Source organism: Coregonus clupeaformis, chromosome 30 (genome assembly GCF_020615455.1).
Source record: "Coregonus clupeaformis isolate EN_2021a chromosome 30, ASM2061545v1, whole genome shotgun sequence".
In the NCBI taxonomy this organism is placed as follows: domain Eukaryota; kingdom Metazoa; phylum Chordata; class Actinopteri; order Salmoniformes; family Salmonidae; genus Coregonus; species Coregonus clupeaformis.
Window position 1 is genome coordinate 2878513 of NC_059221.1, and position 16215 is coordinate 2894727.

Genomic DNA, 16215 nt, shown 5'->3' on the forward strand with positions numbered 1-16215 from the left:
TCAAACAATTTGATTCACATCTCCATCTCAACCCAAAATCATAGTTAAAGAATAGGACTAAATCAAATCAAACTTTATTTAAAGCGCATTTAAAGTTTGATTAGATTAGATTTAGTCAGATTCTTTAACCTACATTTTTGGTTGAGATGGAGACGTGAATCCAACATTTCAATTATTCATTTGTAGACAAACTGGATATTAAATTGTGTTTGGTTGTTAACATTTGAAGGAGATGTATCTTCTGCTTGGATAGTTACATCTGTGCCACTGACTTAGTCTGGCTTTAATTCCAGTTTCTCTACAAAGGTAACACTTTACTTGACACCCAGCGTCATAACACGTTATGACACAGACATAACTATGTCATAATATGTCATAACAGCTGCCATAACGTGTCATTACCTGTTATAATATGGTCATAACACTGTCATGACACATATTTAGACCGGTTGTGACATTTTGTGTTATTGTATAGCTGGTTATGACACCTACATCAGAGTGTAAAAACCCACAAAAGCTACCACAGTACTTATTTTATGGCTGGTTATGACACCTACATAAGAGTCTTAAAACCTACCACACAAGGCAAAACATTCCATTACACCATAGCCTACGTGTCAACAGTATGTTTATGTTATATATATTTTTGGGGAAATGTACCATATTAAATTATTATTGTAATTGCGCACACATTGATGTCAGACATACACCTACCCCAATGCTCTGTTGCTGATGACTGGGATGAATGCAGGAGCAGATTTCAGGAGCAGGACAAGACACCCTATTTTTGACTGATGACTGATATAAGGGCATGTATGTGATGGGCCTATCTGGCTTATATGATTATCATGGTCATAATGCTTCTTGACAGTGTCATAAAGTGTATTTTCGCAGTCCAAGTAAAGTGACACAGGATGGTCATAATGCTTCATGACAATGTCATAAAGTGTATTTTCTACAAGTTATTTAAAATATGATGAAAGAAGCATGACTGTAAAGAATTCATTACAACAACAACAAAGGATTTAAGAAACAAACTTTCAAACAAAAATAAACTTATTGGCAGGGAAAAACTAATTTGAATAAATGTGGGCTTTGACACTCTTATGTAGGTGTCATAACCAGCCATACAATAACACAATATATGTCACAACAGGTGTAAATACAGTACCAGTCAAAAGTTTGGACACACCTACTCATTCAAGGGTTTTTCTTAATTTTTACTATTTTCTACATTGTAGAATAATAGTGAAGACATCAAAACTATGAAATAACACATATGGAATCATGTAGTAACCAAAAAAGTGTTAAACAAATATTTAAAAAAATATATTTTAGATTCTTCAAAGTAGCCACCCTTTGCCTTGATGACATATTTGCACACTCTTGGCATTCTCTCAACCAGCTTCACCTGGAATGATTTTCCAACAGTCTTTAAGGAGTTCCAACATATGCTGAGCACTTGTTGGCTGCTTTTCCTTCACTCTGCGGTCCAACTCATCCCAAACCATCTCAATTGGGTTGAGGTCGGGTGATTGTGGAGGCCAGGTCATCTGATGCAGCACTCCATCACTCTCCTTCTTGGTCAAATAGCCCTTACACAGCCTGGAGGTGTGTTGGGTCATTGACCTGTTGAAAAACAAATGATAGTCCCACTAAGTGCAAACCAGATGGGATGGCGTATCGCTGCAGAATGCTGTGGTAGCCATGCTGGTTAGGTGTGCCTTGAACTCTAAATCAATCACAGACAGTGTCACCAGCAAAGCACCCCCACACCATCACACCTCCTCCTCCATGCTTCACGGTGGGAACCACACATGCAGAGATCATCCGTTCACCTACTCTGCGTCTCACAAAGACACGGCGGTTGGAACCAAGAATCTCAAATTTGGACACATCAGACCAAATTACAGATTCCCACCGGTCTAATGTCCATTGCTCGTGTTTCTTGGCCCAAGCAAGTCTCTTCTTCTTATTGGTGGTTTCTTATTTAGTAGTGGTTTCTTTGCAGCAATTCGACCATGAAGGCCTGATTCACGCAGTCTCCTCTGAACAGTTGATGTTGAGATGTGTCTGTTACTTGAACTCTGTGAAGCATTTATTTGGGCTGCAATCTGAGGTACAGTTATTCTAATGAATTTATCCTCTGCAGCAGAGGTAACGCTGGGTCTTCCTTTCCTGTGGCGGTCCTCATGAAAGCCAGTTTCATCATTGCGCTTGATGGTTTTTGCGACTGCACTTGAAGAAACTTTCAAAGTTATTGAAATTGTCCTGATTGACTGACCTTCATGTCTTAAAGTAATGATGGACTGTCATTTCTCTTTGCTTATTTGAGCTGTTCTTGCCATAATATGGACTTGGTCTTTTACCAAATAGGGCTTTCTTCTGTATACCAACCCTACCTTGTCACAACACAACTGATTGGCTCAAACGCATTAAGAAGGAAAGAAATTCCACAAATTAACTTTTAACAAGGCACACCTGTTAATTGAAATGCATTCCAGGTGACTACCTCATGAAGCTGGTTGAGAGAATGCCAAGAGTGTGCAAAGCTGTCATCAAGGCAAAGGGTGGCTACTTTTAAGAATCTAAAATATAACATATATTTTGATTTGTTTAACACTTTTTCGGTTACTACATGATTCCATATGTGTTATTTCATAGTTTGGATGTCTTCCCTATCATTCTAAAATACGGGCTCCCGAGTGGCACAGCGGTCTAAGGCACTGCATCTCAGTGCTTGAGGCGTCACTACAGACCCTCTGGTTAGATTCCAGGCTGTATCACAACCGGCCGTGATTGGGAGTCCCATAGGACGGCGCACAATTGGCCCAGTGTCGTCCGGGTTTGGCCGGTGTAGGCCGTCATTGTAAATAAGAATTTGTTCTTAACTGACTTGCCTAGTTAAATAAAGGTTAAATAAAAAAAATATTTGAAAAATTCTACAATGTAGAAAATAGTAAAAATAGAGAAAAACCCTGGAATGAGTAGGTGTGTCCAAATTCTTGACTGGTACTGTATGTGTCATGACAGTGTTATGACCATATCATGATAGGTAATGACAAGTTATATCAGCTGTTATGACATATTATGACATGGTTATGATCGTGTCATAACGTGTTATGGCACTGGGTGTCAAATAAAGTGTTACCCAGTAGTATTATTCAACCTTACAATAAGTAACACATCCATGGCCACATTTTGAGGTTAGCCTACAGTAACTATACATGTCTTCTTATGTACTCATAGAAAGCGTGTTCAAGATAGCATGCAAAGGTCACAGGTCTATGGAGATAATCTGAGCAGAATCTTGAACAGCGTTGATCACTTGCACGTGTAATCTCAACTACAATCCAGGTCATTTGGATGTGCTATTAGATTAAGCAGTGATAACACATTAAATTGTTGAATAAATACAAAATATCTGACATTGTATTCCCATTTGAACTTTGTTGTGCTTTTAACCCTCCCGTTGTCCTAGGGTCAAAATGACCCGCCACTGTGTTGAACCAACTTTATTTAATTTTAATATTTTTGGGATCATTTGTGAGAAGGAGGCAGTGAGACTTTAAAGAAAGTATCACTGCCTCCTTCTCACAAATGATCCCAAAAATATAAAAATTAAATAAAGTTGGTTCAACACAGTGGCGGGTCATTTTGACCCTAGGACAACGGGAGGGTTAAATGATGGAAAGCGCAGTGATAACACATTTGGAATTCCACAAACTTCTGGCTGTCTTTTCAAGTGGGTTCATAAAGGTTGAAATGTCATTGATCAACGTCTCAACCAAATATTACCCACATTTCCACGTTGAAATGACGTGGTGTGCCCAGTGGGATAGGCCTTCACACCACACAGAGCAATATACATATACCACATATGAACCCAAACTCTAGTCGATATCTACAATTCAACTCCACAAAATATGTCCTTTGTCCCTCCCTGTGCGTATCAAACAAAACATTATGTCAGCTCCTTTGGCCTCACATGTCCAATGAAAATGTAAAAATGGCAAATGCCTGAAACTAACCAGCAAAGAAAGCAATGATAGGCGACCTCAGTAGGCCACACATGTGCTACGAAAATGAAGAATTAGTATAGAAACTGACAATATGATTTCATAAGTGGAAATGCTATAGAGGTTTGTTTGTTTATGGTCATTAATAGGATGATTTGCACAGCAGGGAGTTATTGAGTCTAAATTGAACAGAGGATGATCCTATCTCTGAATTAGTGGTATGCAGAACAAACATTGCGCTGCCTTGCACGCACGCACACACACACACAAACACACAGCCCTGCCTCAGAAGTAATGGAGATATTATCTTCTCCTAACCGGATTTCGTTGAGATTAAAAATCAACCCCATACTGACCTGCTCAGTACCCCCAAACTGCACGCACACACACAAAGCCAGCCCTTTTCAGTGACCCCCCCCACACACACACACACACACAGCCCTGTTCAGTTCCCCGACACACACTAGCCTGTTCCTCCTGTATACATGGAGAGAGCATCTCTTCCTCCCCCTGACCTAACACAGTAGTCAAATCAAGCCCTAATCCCCTTACCCCCTACACACACACACACACACACACACACAAACACACACAGCTGAAATCCTACACTCAGAGAAAGTAAAAGACTACAAGAATCAAAGACAGAAGAAAAGTTGAAATGTAGAACAGAAAAATATAGAACACACACACACACACACACACACACACACACACACACAGTCACACACACACATAAAAAGACAGGCATACAGAGACAGACAAACCGAGACAGATACACAGAGACAGACACACAGAGACAGACACACAGAGACAGTGGCTGGGTTCTGCCCCTGGGCCGATGGCTGATGCATCCCCTCTGCCTGCCTGCTGAGGCTGTCCTGCTCCTGGCTCCACGCACACAGGACCTCGATGCTCTGCTCCCTTTCCTTCCCTCACTCACTCGCTCGGCTAGCTGGAGCGCTGCGTTGCCATGACGGCAGTCAGCTGGAGGGACTGCAAGTGGGCGGTCAGGACGCCTGATCCCCAACATCCTGCCTCTGCCTGTGTGTGTGTGCAGGCAGGGTCCTAGGAAAGACTGTCACACACCAACAACATATTAGCACACACACTTGCATGCATGCATGCAAACACACACCGGCACACATTGATTTACACAGCTCGGCAAATAAAGCTGGAGATGTTATTTATTATGATGGTATACCGGCATGCACACAATAGGGGGGCATGCTGTGCGCGCACACACACGCACAGACATATATACACACACACACACAGACACACACCCTCAGAGAGACAGCCACAAAAGGTGGAAACAGTTAGAGCTTCGACACACATAGAAATAACCCACAGGTAGAACTGTGTCACTGAGGAGGTCTCTGTGCTGTGTACCAGATTTACTGCCCTCAATAGCAGACCTATACTGTACCAGAAAAAAATAATATATATATACTGTATGTTTTATTGTCACATACACCAGATAGGTGAAGTGAAATGTGTTGTTTTACAGAGTCAGCCATAGTAGTACAGCACCCCTGGATCAAATTAGGGTTAAGTGCCTTGCTCAAGGGCACATCGACAGATATTTCACCTTGTCTGCTCGGGTATTTTGAACCAGCGACCTTACTGGCCCAACCACAGTCAATCTGTCAGTCAGTCAGTCTGACTGATTCAATATGCTGATGCTTTCAGCCTTACATCACCATCTAGAACACATATAGAACACAGGAAACCAAACAGGGAAATACATGATCAATATCTGTTTTGGCTTGTTGCTCCAAGGTGTTGGTTCATAGTCGGCCTACATTTCGAGGAAGCTGCATATGATTGCTGGTAAGATATATCGGTAGGTTCTACGATAGATCTGTTGGTTCTATGATAAATAGATCTAGGTTCTATGATAAATCTCTATAGGCCTATGTTCTACGCAGTGCAGATGGAACGCCATGTATGCAGTAGAAAATAAGGACCACATTCTGAGTAAAATCCATAGATATTTTACTAAATAAATGTAGCCCAGTTACTGTTGTGTAATGAAACATATGCTGCTTTTCTTGCCCAGGGTTCACTTGGCAAAAATATCTCTGTGCCTTCCCTGGTTAAATAATAATGCAGGCAGACTTCTTCTTTCTTCCTCAAATAGTTGTTGTGACGATGCGGCCTAGCGCCAGCCTTTCACAGTGAGAAGAGAACACAGTTTTAATTAATCAATGTTCCCCCTTATTCTCCAGCCAATGCATTAGTTTGATTAACTAACTGTTGCCGAATTCATTCCTAAACATTTGTTATTACGCTGTATGAGGATAACCTCAGTATTTATAACATTATTTGCTTATCAAACTCATTTTCTAACATATATAGGCCTACACTCTTAAAAAAAAGGGTTCCAAAAGGGTTCTTCGCCTGTCCCCATAGCAGAACCATTTGTTGGTTCTGCGTAGAACCCTTTTTGGTTCCAGATAGAACCCTTTTGGGTTCCATGTAGAACCCTCTGGAAGGGGTTTTACATGGAACCCAAAGGAGTTCTTCCTGGAACCAAAAAGGGTTCTCCAAAGGGTTCTCCTATAGGGACAGCTGAATAACCTTTTTAGGTTCTAGATAGCCCCTTTTTTTTAAGAGTGTAGGCTAGTCCCTATTGTGGTTGGAGATATGAGCAGCTCGGTTCTGTGTTTGTTTGGTTTCAACGTCACCGTCAATTGCACTCACACAATAATGTGGTTTCTGAAAGTTTATTCAAACTCAGTTTACGTGGTCTGCTAATTATGCATTTTGCAGTAGTTAAAAGTAATTAATGACAAACTTTAGAAATGTTCATTGCCAGCTAATTTGGTATGTTTCCCGCGCGTCCAACGCTCCCAGAGGGCTATACTACGATTGAAGCTAGATTTACTCAGGGTTTTCTATCTAGCCAGCTTCAGTTAGCTTCACATTCCAACTCAGGCTTCATCTGTACTACGACAGTGGTTGTAACTACGCCTACATGTTGCACGTGGCTAGTCGAACGCTGAACTCTTCATTGAGACAATGCTGAAACATCAATCCATTTTCAAATGTGCCGAAATCAAGAAAGAAAAATTAAGAACAGCTACTTTCCTGCAATTCTACACATGTGAAGCTTTATAGCTAATCTCATGCTATTCTACACATTTTTCCATGAGGCTGAGGGAAAATGTAGCCGTTTTAAAGCTAATTTCCTGCAATTCTACACATTTAGCAATGCAGCTGAGAGAAGTTAATTAAAGCTAAAATATAGGTGTGTTGACTGTGATAAAGGCACTGGATTATGAGCTGTCTTGTTTAATAAATGAACAAATGAAGTAGGCAGTGGCATGGTCCATATAGCCATAGAAGCACAGTGACATACTGTATGCCTCAATGCGGTCATATTCGTGGCTTAATGGGGGTGTGGCTTTCAGTTAGTTATTTTTGGTCACCCATCACATGAGAGTGAATATTTTATTTTATTTTATTTAACCTTCATTTAACTAGGCAAGTCAGTTAAGAACAAATTCTTATTTACAATGACGGCCTTCCAAAAGGCAAAAGGCTTTCTGCGGGGACGGGGGCTGGGATTAAAAATAACAAATAAAATAAAAATATAGGACAAAACACACATCACGACAAGTGAGATACCACAACACTACATAAAGAGAGACCTAAGACAACAACATAGCATGACAGCAACACATGACAACACAGCATGGTAGCAACACAACATGGCAGCAGCACAACATGGTAGCAGCACAAAACATGGTACAAACACTATTGGGCACAGACAACAGCACAAAGGGCAAGAAGGTAGAGACAACAATACATCATGTGAAGCAGCCACAACTGTCAGTAAGAGTGTCCATGATTGAGTCTTTGAATGAAGAGATGGAGAGAAAACTGTCCAGTTTGAGTGTTTTTTGCAACTTGTTCCATTCGCTATCATTCCAGTTAATGGGAATGTCATTCCAGTGCACTGATGATGTTTGCATGTTTAGGTAAAAAGATAAAATAATGTCCCATTTGGAACACTGACAAGTTAAGTGGAGTCGCAATTCAACAGCTCAGACACGAGACGTATGTGGCAGGGTCTACAGACAATCACGGATTACAAAGGGAAAACCAGACACATCCGGACAGAGAAGTCTTGCTCCCGGACAAGCTAAACACCTTCTTCGCCAGGTTTAGGATAACACAGTGCCACCGACGCGGCCCGCTCCCAAGGACTGTGGGCTCTCGTTCACCGTGGCCGACGTGAGTAAGACATTTAAGCGTGTTAACCCTCGCAAGGCTGCCGGCCCAGAAGACGTCCCTAGCCATGTCCTCAGAGCATGCGCAGACCAGCTGGCTCGAGTGTTTACGGACATATTCAATCTCTCCCTATCCCAGTCTGCTGTCCCCACTTGCTTCAAGATGTCCACCATTGTTCCTGTACCCAAGAAAGGTAACTGAACTAAATTACTATCATCCCGTAGCACTCACTTCTGTCATCATGAAGTACTTTGAGAGGTTAGTTAAGGAACATATCACCTCTACCTTACCTGACACCCTAGACCCACTTCAATTTGCATACCATCCCAATAGATCCACAGACGATGCAATCTCCATCGCACTGCACACTGCCCTATCCCATCTGGACAAGAGGAATACCTATGTAGGAATGCTGTTTATTGACTATAGCTCAGCCTTCAACACCATAGTACCATCCAAGATCATCATTAAGCTCGGGGCCCTGGGTCTGAACCCCGCCCTGTGCAACTGGGTCCTGGACTTCCTGACGGGCTGCCCCCAGGTGGTGAAGGTAGAAAATAACACCTCCACTTCGCTGATCGACAACACAGGGGCCCCACAAGGGTGCGTGCTCAGCCCACTCCTGTACTCCCTGTTAAATGTTTTTGTCATTTTAGTCCTTTTTTAGCAAACGCTCTTATCCAGAGCGACTTACAGGAGCAATTAGGGTTATGTGCCTTGCTCAAGGGCACATCGACAGATTTTTCACCTAGTCGGCTCGGGGATTAGAACCAGCAACCTTTCGGTTACTGGCACAACGCTCTTAACCACTAAGCTACCTGCCTCCCCATGTTCACCCATGACTGCGTGGCCACGCACGCCTCCAACTGAATCAAGTTTGCAGAAGACACAACAGTAGTAGGCCTGATTACCAACAATGACAAGACAGCCTACATGGAGGAGGTGAGGGCCCTGGCGGAGTGCTGCCAGGACAATAACCTCCCCTTTTATTTATCTGATTGGGTGGACCTAGCTCCCCAGTGGGTCGACCCCGGGGGCAAAATGAGTTTGACACCCCTGATTTAATCAGTCGTCTGAAGGAGAGGGATGATGACGCAATCTTTGCATGAGGGAGGGAATTTGATTCATTAGTCCTCAACTCATGACTCAGACACTTCATTCAGGATAAATGGAGTTAGTCCTGAGTTAGCCTGCCCGGGAGCAGGTTAGTTCTGACGGATTCATTGCCAGAGAAATGTACCTGGCTAAAAAAGGTGAGCTACTTTAATGGTACTGGTTATCCCGAGTTGAACTCAGAGTTGACCAAAGTTACCTCGCTAACTCCTCAAACCATGTACAGTTGAAGTCGGAAGTTTACATACACCTTAGCCAAATACATTTAAACTCAGTTTTCCACAATTCCTGATATTTAATCCTAGTAAAACTTCCCTGTCTTAGGTCAGTTAGGATCGCCACTTTATTTTAAGAATGTGAAATGTCAGAATAATAGTAGAGAGAATGATTTATTTCAGCTTTTATTTCTTTCATCACATTCCCAGTGGGTCAGAAGTTTACATACACTCAATTAGTATTTGGCAGCATTGCCTTTCAATTGTTTAACTTGGGTCAAACGTTTTGGGTAGCCTTCCACAAGCTTCCCACAATAAGTTGGGTGAATTTTGGCCCATTCCTCCTGACAGAGCTGATGTAACTGAGTCAGGTTTGTAGGCCTCCTTGCTCGCACAAGCTTTTTCAGTTCTGCCCACAAATTTTCTATAGGATTGAGGTCAGGGCTTTATGATGGCCACTCCAATACCTCAACTTTGTTGTCCTTAAGCCATTTTGGCACAACTTTGGAAGTATGCTTGGGGTCATTGTCCATTTGGAAGACCCATTTGGACCAAGCTTTAACTTCCCGACTGATGTCTTGAGATGTTGCTTCAATATTTCCACATAATTTTCCTTCCTCATGATGCCATCTATTTTGTGAAGTGCACCAGTCCCTCCTGTAGCAAAGCACCCCCACAGCATGATGCTGCCACCCCCGTGCTTCACGGTTGGGATGGTGTTCTTGGGCTTGCAAGCTCCCCCGTTTTCCTCCAAACATAACGATGGTCATTGTGGCCAAAGAGTTCTATTTTTGTTTCATCAGACCAGACCAGACCAGAGGACATTTCTCCAAAAAGTACAATCTTTGTCCCCATGTGCAGTTGCAAACCGTAGTCTGGCTTGTTTATGGCGGTTTTGGAGCAGTGGCTTCTTCCTTGCTGAGCGGCCTTTCGGGTTATGTCGATATAGGACTCATTTTACTGTGAATATAGATACTTTTGTACCTGTTTCCTCCAGCATCTTCACAAGGTCCTTTGCTGTTGTTCTGGGATTGATTTGCACTTTTCGCACCAAAGTATGTTCATCTCTAGGAGACAGAACGCGTCTCCTTCCTGAGCAGTATGATGGCTGCGTGGTCCCATGGTGTTTATACTTGCGTACTATTGTTTGTACAGATGAACGTGTACCTTCAGGCGTTTGGAAATTGCTCCCAAGGATGAACTAGACTTGTGGAGGTCTACAATATTTTTTCTGATGTCTTGGCTGATTTCTTTTGATTTTCCCATGATGTCAAGCAAAGAGGCACTAGGCCTTGAAATAAATCCACAGGTACACCTCCAATTGACTCAAATTATGTAAATTAGCCTATCAGAAGCTTCTAAAGCCATGACATTATTTTCTGGAATTTTCCAAGCTGTTTAAAGGCACTGTCAACTTAGTGTATGTAAACTTCTGACCCACTGGAATTGTGATACAGTGAATTATAAGTGAAATAATCTGTCTGTAAACAATTGTTGGAAAAACTACTTGTGTCATGCACAAAGCAGATGTCCTAACCAACTTGCCAAAACTATAGTTTGTTAACAAGAAATGTGTGGAGTGGTTGAAAAACAAGTTATAATGACTCCAACCTAAGGGTATGTAAACTTCCGACTGTATATAGTAGAGGGCTCTGGTCTATATCTAGGTTGAAGATGTATGCTATGGGCGTGTTCCTCTCCCCAGGCGTTGCTGACGCATGCCAGATGTTACAACGCCTGGATAGGTATTTTACGTATCAGCTAACCACACGTCGATGAAGTGGCATGCAACCATTGCTGATGCATGCAACGTCTGAGTAGAGGAACGCGACCTATGTACATTTTCAACCTAGTTCTACAGGGGAGGCGACACGCCATATTGGGTGCATATTCATGTCGGTTCGGAAGCGCCAATTTTAGGGCAAGGGTTTAGTTTCTCCCTGTTTGTTATTTTGATAATATCCATGAACGAGCTCTGTATTATTTTTTGTTGATGAAATATAGGGGTATTAATTAAGAATGTCATTCCATTTACAGTGGGGAAAAAAGTATTTAGTCAGCCACCAATTGTGCAAGTTCTCCCACTTAAAAAGATGAGAGAGGCCTGTAATTTTCATCATAGGTACACGTCAACTATGACAGACAAAATGAGGGGAAAAAAATCCAGAAATCACATTGTTAGGATTTTTATGAATTTATTTGCAAATTATGGTGGAAAATAATGCCCACCACTAAAATGCTAAAATACACTGACTCAAATACACTCCCATACATTTATCCCAGGTATTGGAAAATAGTATACTCTCAAATACAATTTGGTACACTATTTGGTTTTTACAAGTAACCATTCAAATACTCAGATAAAAGTACTTGTTTTGGGCTGTGTATTTGAAAATACTAAAATACCAAATACTAAAGTACACATGTATTTGAAACCAGGTCTGGTATGTGTGTGTGTGTGTGTGTGGCGCCATAATAGTAGGGCTGACCCTGTAAAAAAACACATTTCACTGCACCTATCTGGTGTATGTGATAATAAAACATCTGTGTGTCTGTGTGTGTGCTTCGTTGTTCTCATGCGTGTGTGTGTGTGAGAGAGAGAGCGAGAGAGCGAGAGAGAGAGCGAGAGAGAGAGAACGAGAGAGCGAGAGAGAGAGAGAGAGAGAGAGAGAGAGAGAGAGAGAGAGAGAGAGAGAGAGAGAGAGAAAATACAATTGTGAGAATTGAGAGATTGTGTCTGTCTCTGTTCCACCATGTCCCCAGGTGTGCAGGCCAGGCACAGTAATCCTGGGATTGCCTAAGATTCAAGGACAGGATAAATAGTAATGACAATGACCAACACAGATTCTTCCACACTATGAGAAACACACATAGGCCTATACACATATACACCCCTCCACACACACACACTAATAAAAGGAAGCCTTTATCAGCTTGCTGAGCTACACATTGAGTCCATCTGTCTAAGGAAGATGTCACAGAACTTATTGACTCACATGACCTCTGACCTCAGCCAGCCTATCAAGCCATGCCCCCAGGTCAGGCCCGACGTGTGCGTCCTTTGTAGCTGCCTTGATGGGGCTTGGGTGTAGGGATGGGGTGGGGTGGAGTTAGAGGGGACCCAAGCAGCGGATGGAGGTGAGTCATTTTACACAAGCTTTCACGCGGCAGGTAGCCTAGCGGTTAGAGCGTTGGGCCAGTAACCGAAAGGTCGCTAGTTCGAATCCCCTAGCAGACAAGGTGAATATTCTGTTGATGTGCCCTTGAGCAAGGCACTTAACCCTAATTGTTCCAGGGGCGCTGAACAATGGTGACATTTCCAATTAATACATGTGTACAATGTGTGAAATAGGACAAATATAAGCACCCACCAAATTATTATTACTGTCGGCAAGTCCATTTAGCTGTAATTAAAAGGACAAGCCCCCTGTCCAGGTGTTCTGAACAAGCCCCCCCTCCTTCCTCTTTTCATCCTACTCTCCCTCTGGCGCTAAGCCCTATCCCTTTCTCTGTGTAACCTGTTGTGATTGCACCTGCCAGGTCCAGGGAGAGGAGAGAGCTGTTAACAATGATTACATCATAGCCCAGACTTGGATATTTGCCTCATTGATTTGAGTTTTTCTTTGTAAACCAGGGCTCGATATTTCAGTTTCTTCATCGTAAAGTTCCAGTGGTTTGTCAATGTGTGTGTGTGTGCGGCGTGCATTCAGTGCTTACAGAGTTACACAAAAAGGAGATTAAAAAAAAATTGCAAACAGTTGTTTACATACACAATAATGACATAAAGCATGCAAAATAGTGTAATTGTCCGTAATTTACATGCTTATCCACAACTGTACTGATGTTAAAATACAGCACACCGTGTTATAAAAACAGACTGGCCACACCAATTATCCATCAGTAGGTACAGTATCTATCTATCCTTTTGAACTACACCAAATGTTATTTGTCCCTATTTGTCTCTGACTCACTCAGTGGTCTGGTCTGGTGTGTGCGTGTGCGTGTGTGTGTGTGAGAGAGAGAGGGAGATAGAATGAGAGAGAGAGTGTGGGAAAGAGAGAGAGACAGAGAGGTGGGGGTGCTTCTGTAGAATTTTCCCTGTATACCTGTTCTCTGCCTCCAGCCAGTCTCTCTCAGCTCTTTCTGACCCCCATTGATCAACAGCTGTGCTCACCTTGTCAACCTTCCTTCCTTCCTTCCTTCCTTCCTTCCTTCCTTCCTTCCCTCTACTCTCAGATTAAACTAATCTCTCCCTCTCTCATCTCTCTCTGCAATAAACGTTATTCAACTCACACCTTCTTTTTACTCTCTCTCTTTTACTTTTCATCACATATCTCAGTCTCTTTATCTTTCGTCTCATCCCTCCTGATCTGCATGTGGACATACAGTGCAAACATAGTTGTCCTTAGAGGATTGGATGAGCCATTTGTTGTGAAAATGTAAATATTTATATAATATCACTCTCGTGGAGTTTACCAACTCACACCTTTCTCATCTGTTCCAACAGAGTCAGGTAATCTTCCAGTTCCTAAGTCACAGGTGGCGCCTTGAACCTGAACCCTGAACACTGCCCTCCCACTCCCATAGAAAGGACAGTCTGTCTCTGTGAAGGCCATGTTAGATTCTAGTGCTTGTCCTCTATGGACTGTTAGTAGAGCACATAACCCGGCAGCCTCAGGCGATGTGTGGATCTTCCAATCACAACACACACACAAAAACAAACACACGTATCATGGCACACAGATCATGTATGTAAAGCATGTTTACACACTTCAGTGATTATTGAACCTGCATACAGTACATACACACTGAGTGTACAAAACATTAGGAACACCTTTCCAATATTGAGTTGCACCCCCTTTTGTCCTCAGAACAGCCTCAATTCGTTGGGGCATGGACTCTACATGGTGTCGAAAGCGTTCAACAGGGATGCTGGCCCAAGTTGACTCCGTTGCTTGCCACAGTTGTATCAAGTTGGCTGGATGTCCTTTGGCTGGTGGACCATTCTTGATATACACAGGAAACTGTTGAGCATGAAAAGCCCAGCAGCGTTGCAGTTCTTGACACACTCAAACCAGTGCACCTGGCACCTACTACCATACCCCGTTCAAAGGCACTTTAGTCATTCACCCTCTGAATGCACACATACACAATCCATGTCTCAATTGTCTCAAGGCTACACTGATTGAAGTGGATTTAACAGGTGACATCAATAAACGATCATAGCTTTCACCTGGATTCACCTGGTCAGTCTATATCATGGAAAGCAGGTGTTCCTAATATTTGGTATACTCAGTGTATATACTACATATATAGCCTATAGGCCTGCTATTGACCAGTGAAGTATGACCCAAGGCTCCTGTCCTGCTGCTCCCTTTAGTTCCAATTGATGCAGAAGTTACCTCTCTGTCCTACCAATGGCTGACACAGTAGATGAGTAGACGATGGTGGGATTCTTGGTAACAGTAGCCTTATAACATATTTTATAAAAGATTGAAGGAATATTTTCCATATGGGCATTTTGTACAAGATCAATTATGTATTTGTCTGTTCACCCCCCAACCCTACCCTGCCACAAATCAACATAAAAACATCTCTTGATCCAAAACCATTGTCTCTGCAGCCAATATGTATGGAGAATGATTGTGCAACACTGTCCTCTGGTGTTACATTAGTGCAAGTGCAGCTCATAAAATCAGCACGTCTCTGTCTGATTAGTACTATATATTGTTTTCGGATCCCATTGTTTGAATTTCACCTTAAACAAGTCATCTTATTCTCTAGAATGTGAGAGTAAATGTGAGAATAAACCTAAATGTGAGGCCTTAACACTGTCATTGATTCTCACCTCCAACCCTTATCCTCACCTATCCTCCACCATATTCATTGTTTCCACATACTAGAATACATACCAGTCTTGTTCTTGGGGTCTCATTGTGATCATTATTTGACATAATCCCCTCCTGCTTTAGCCCTCCCGTTGAGAAAAAAATCACAGGATATGCATAACGTCAGTAACTTATAGTTTTCACAGAGAATAATAACAGTACGACCTATGTGTATTCACATCAGCCACCCATTGCAAGAAACCTCAACTCCCCTTAATAAAATGAAAAAAATCAGGATTTGAGGTTCTTTCTTTCATGATCATCAGCATGTGTGGCTGGTGTTTCAGGAAGAAGAGTGATCGAGTTAATGGTAGTGATAGAGAGTGAATGGTAGTCATATAGAGTGAATGGTAGTGATAAAGAGTGAATGGTAGTGATAGAGAGTGAATGGTAGTGATATAGAGTGAATGGTAGTGATAGAGAGTGAATGGTAGTAATATAGAGTGAATGGTAGTGAAAGAGAGTGAATGGCAGTGATAGATAGTGAATGGTAGTGATAGAGAGTGAATGGTAGTGATAGAGAGTGAATGGTAGTGATGGATAGTGAATGGAAGTTATATATAGCGAATGGTAGTGATAGAGAGAGAATGGTAGTGATAGATAGTTAATGGTAGTGATAGAGAGTTAATGGTGGTGATTGATAGTGAATGGTAGTGATATATAGTGAATGGTAGTGATAGATAGTGAATGGTAGTGATATATAGCGAATGGTAGTGATAGAGAGTTAATGTTAGTGATAGAGTT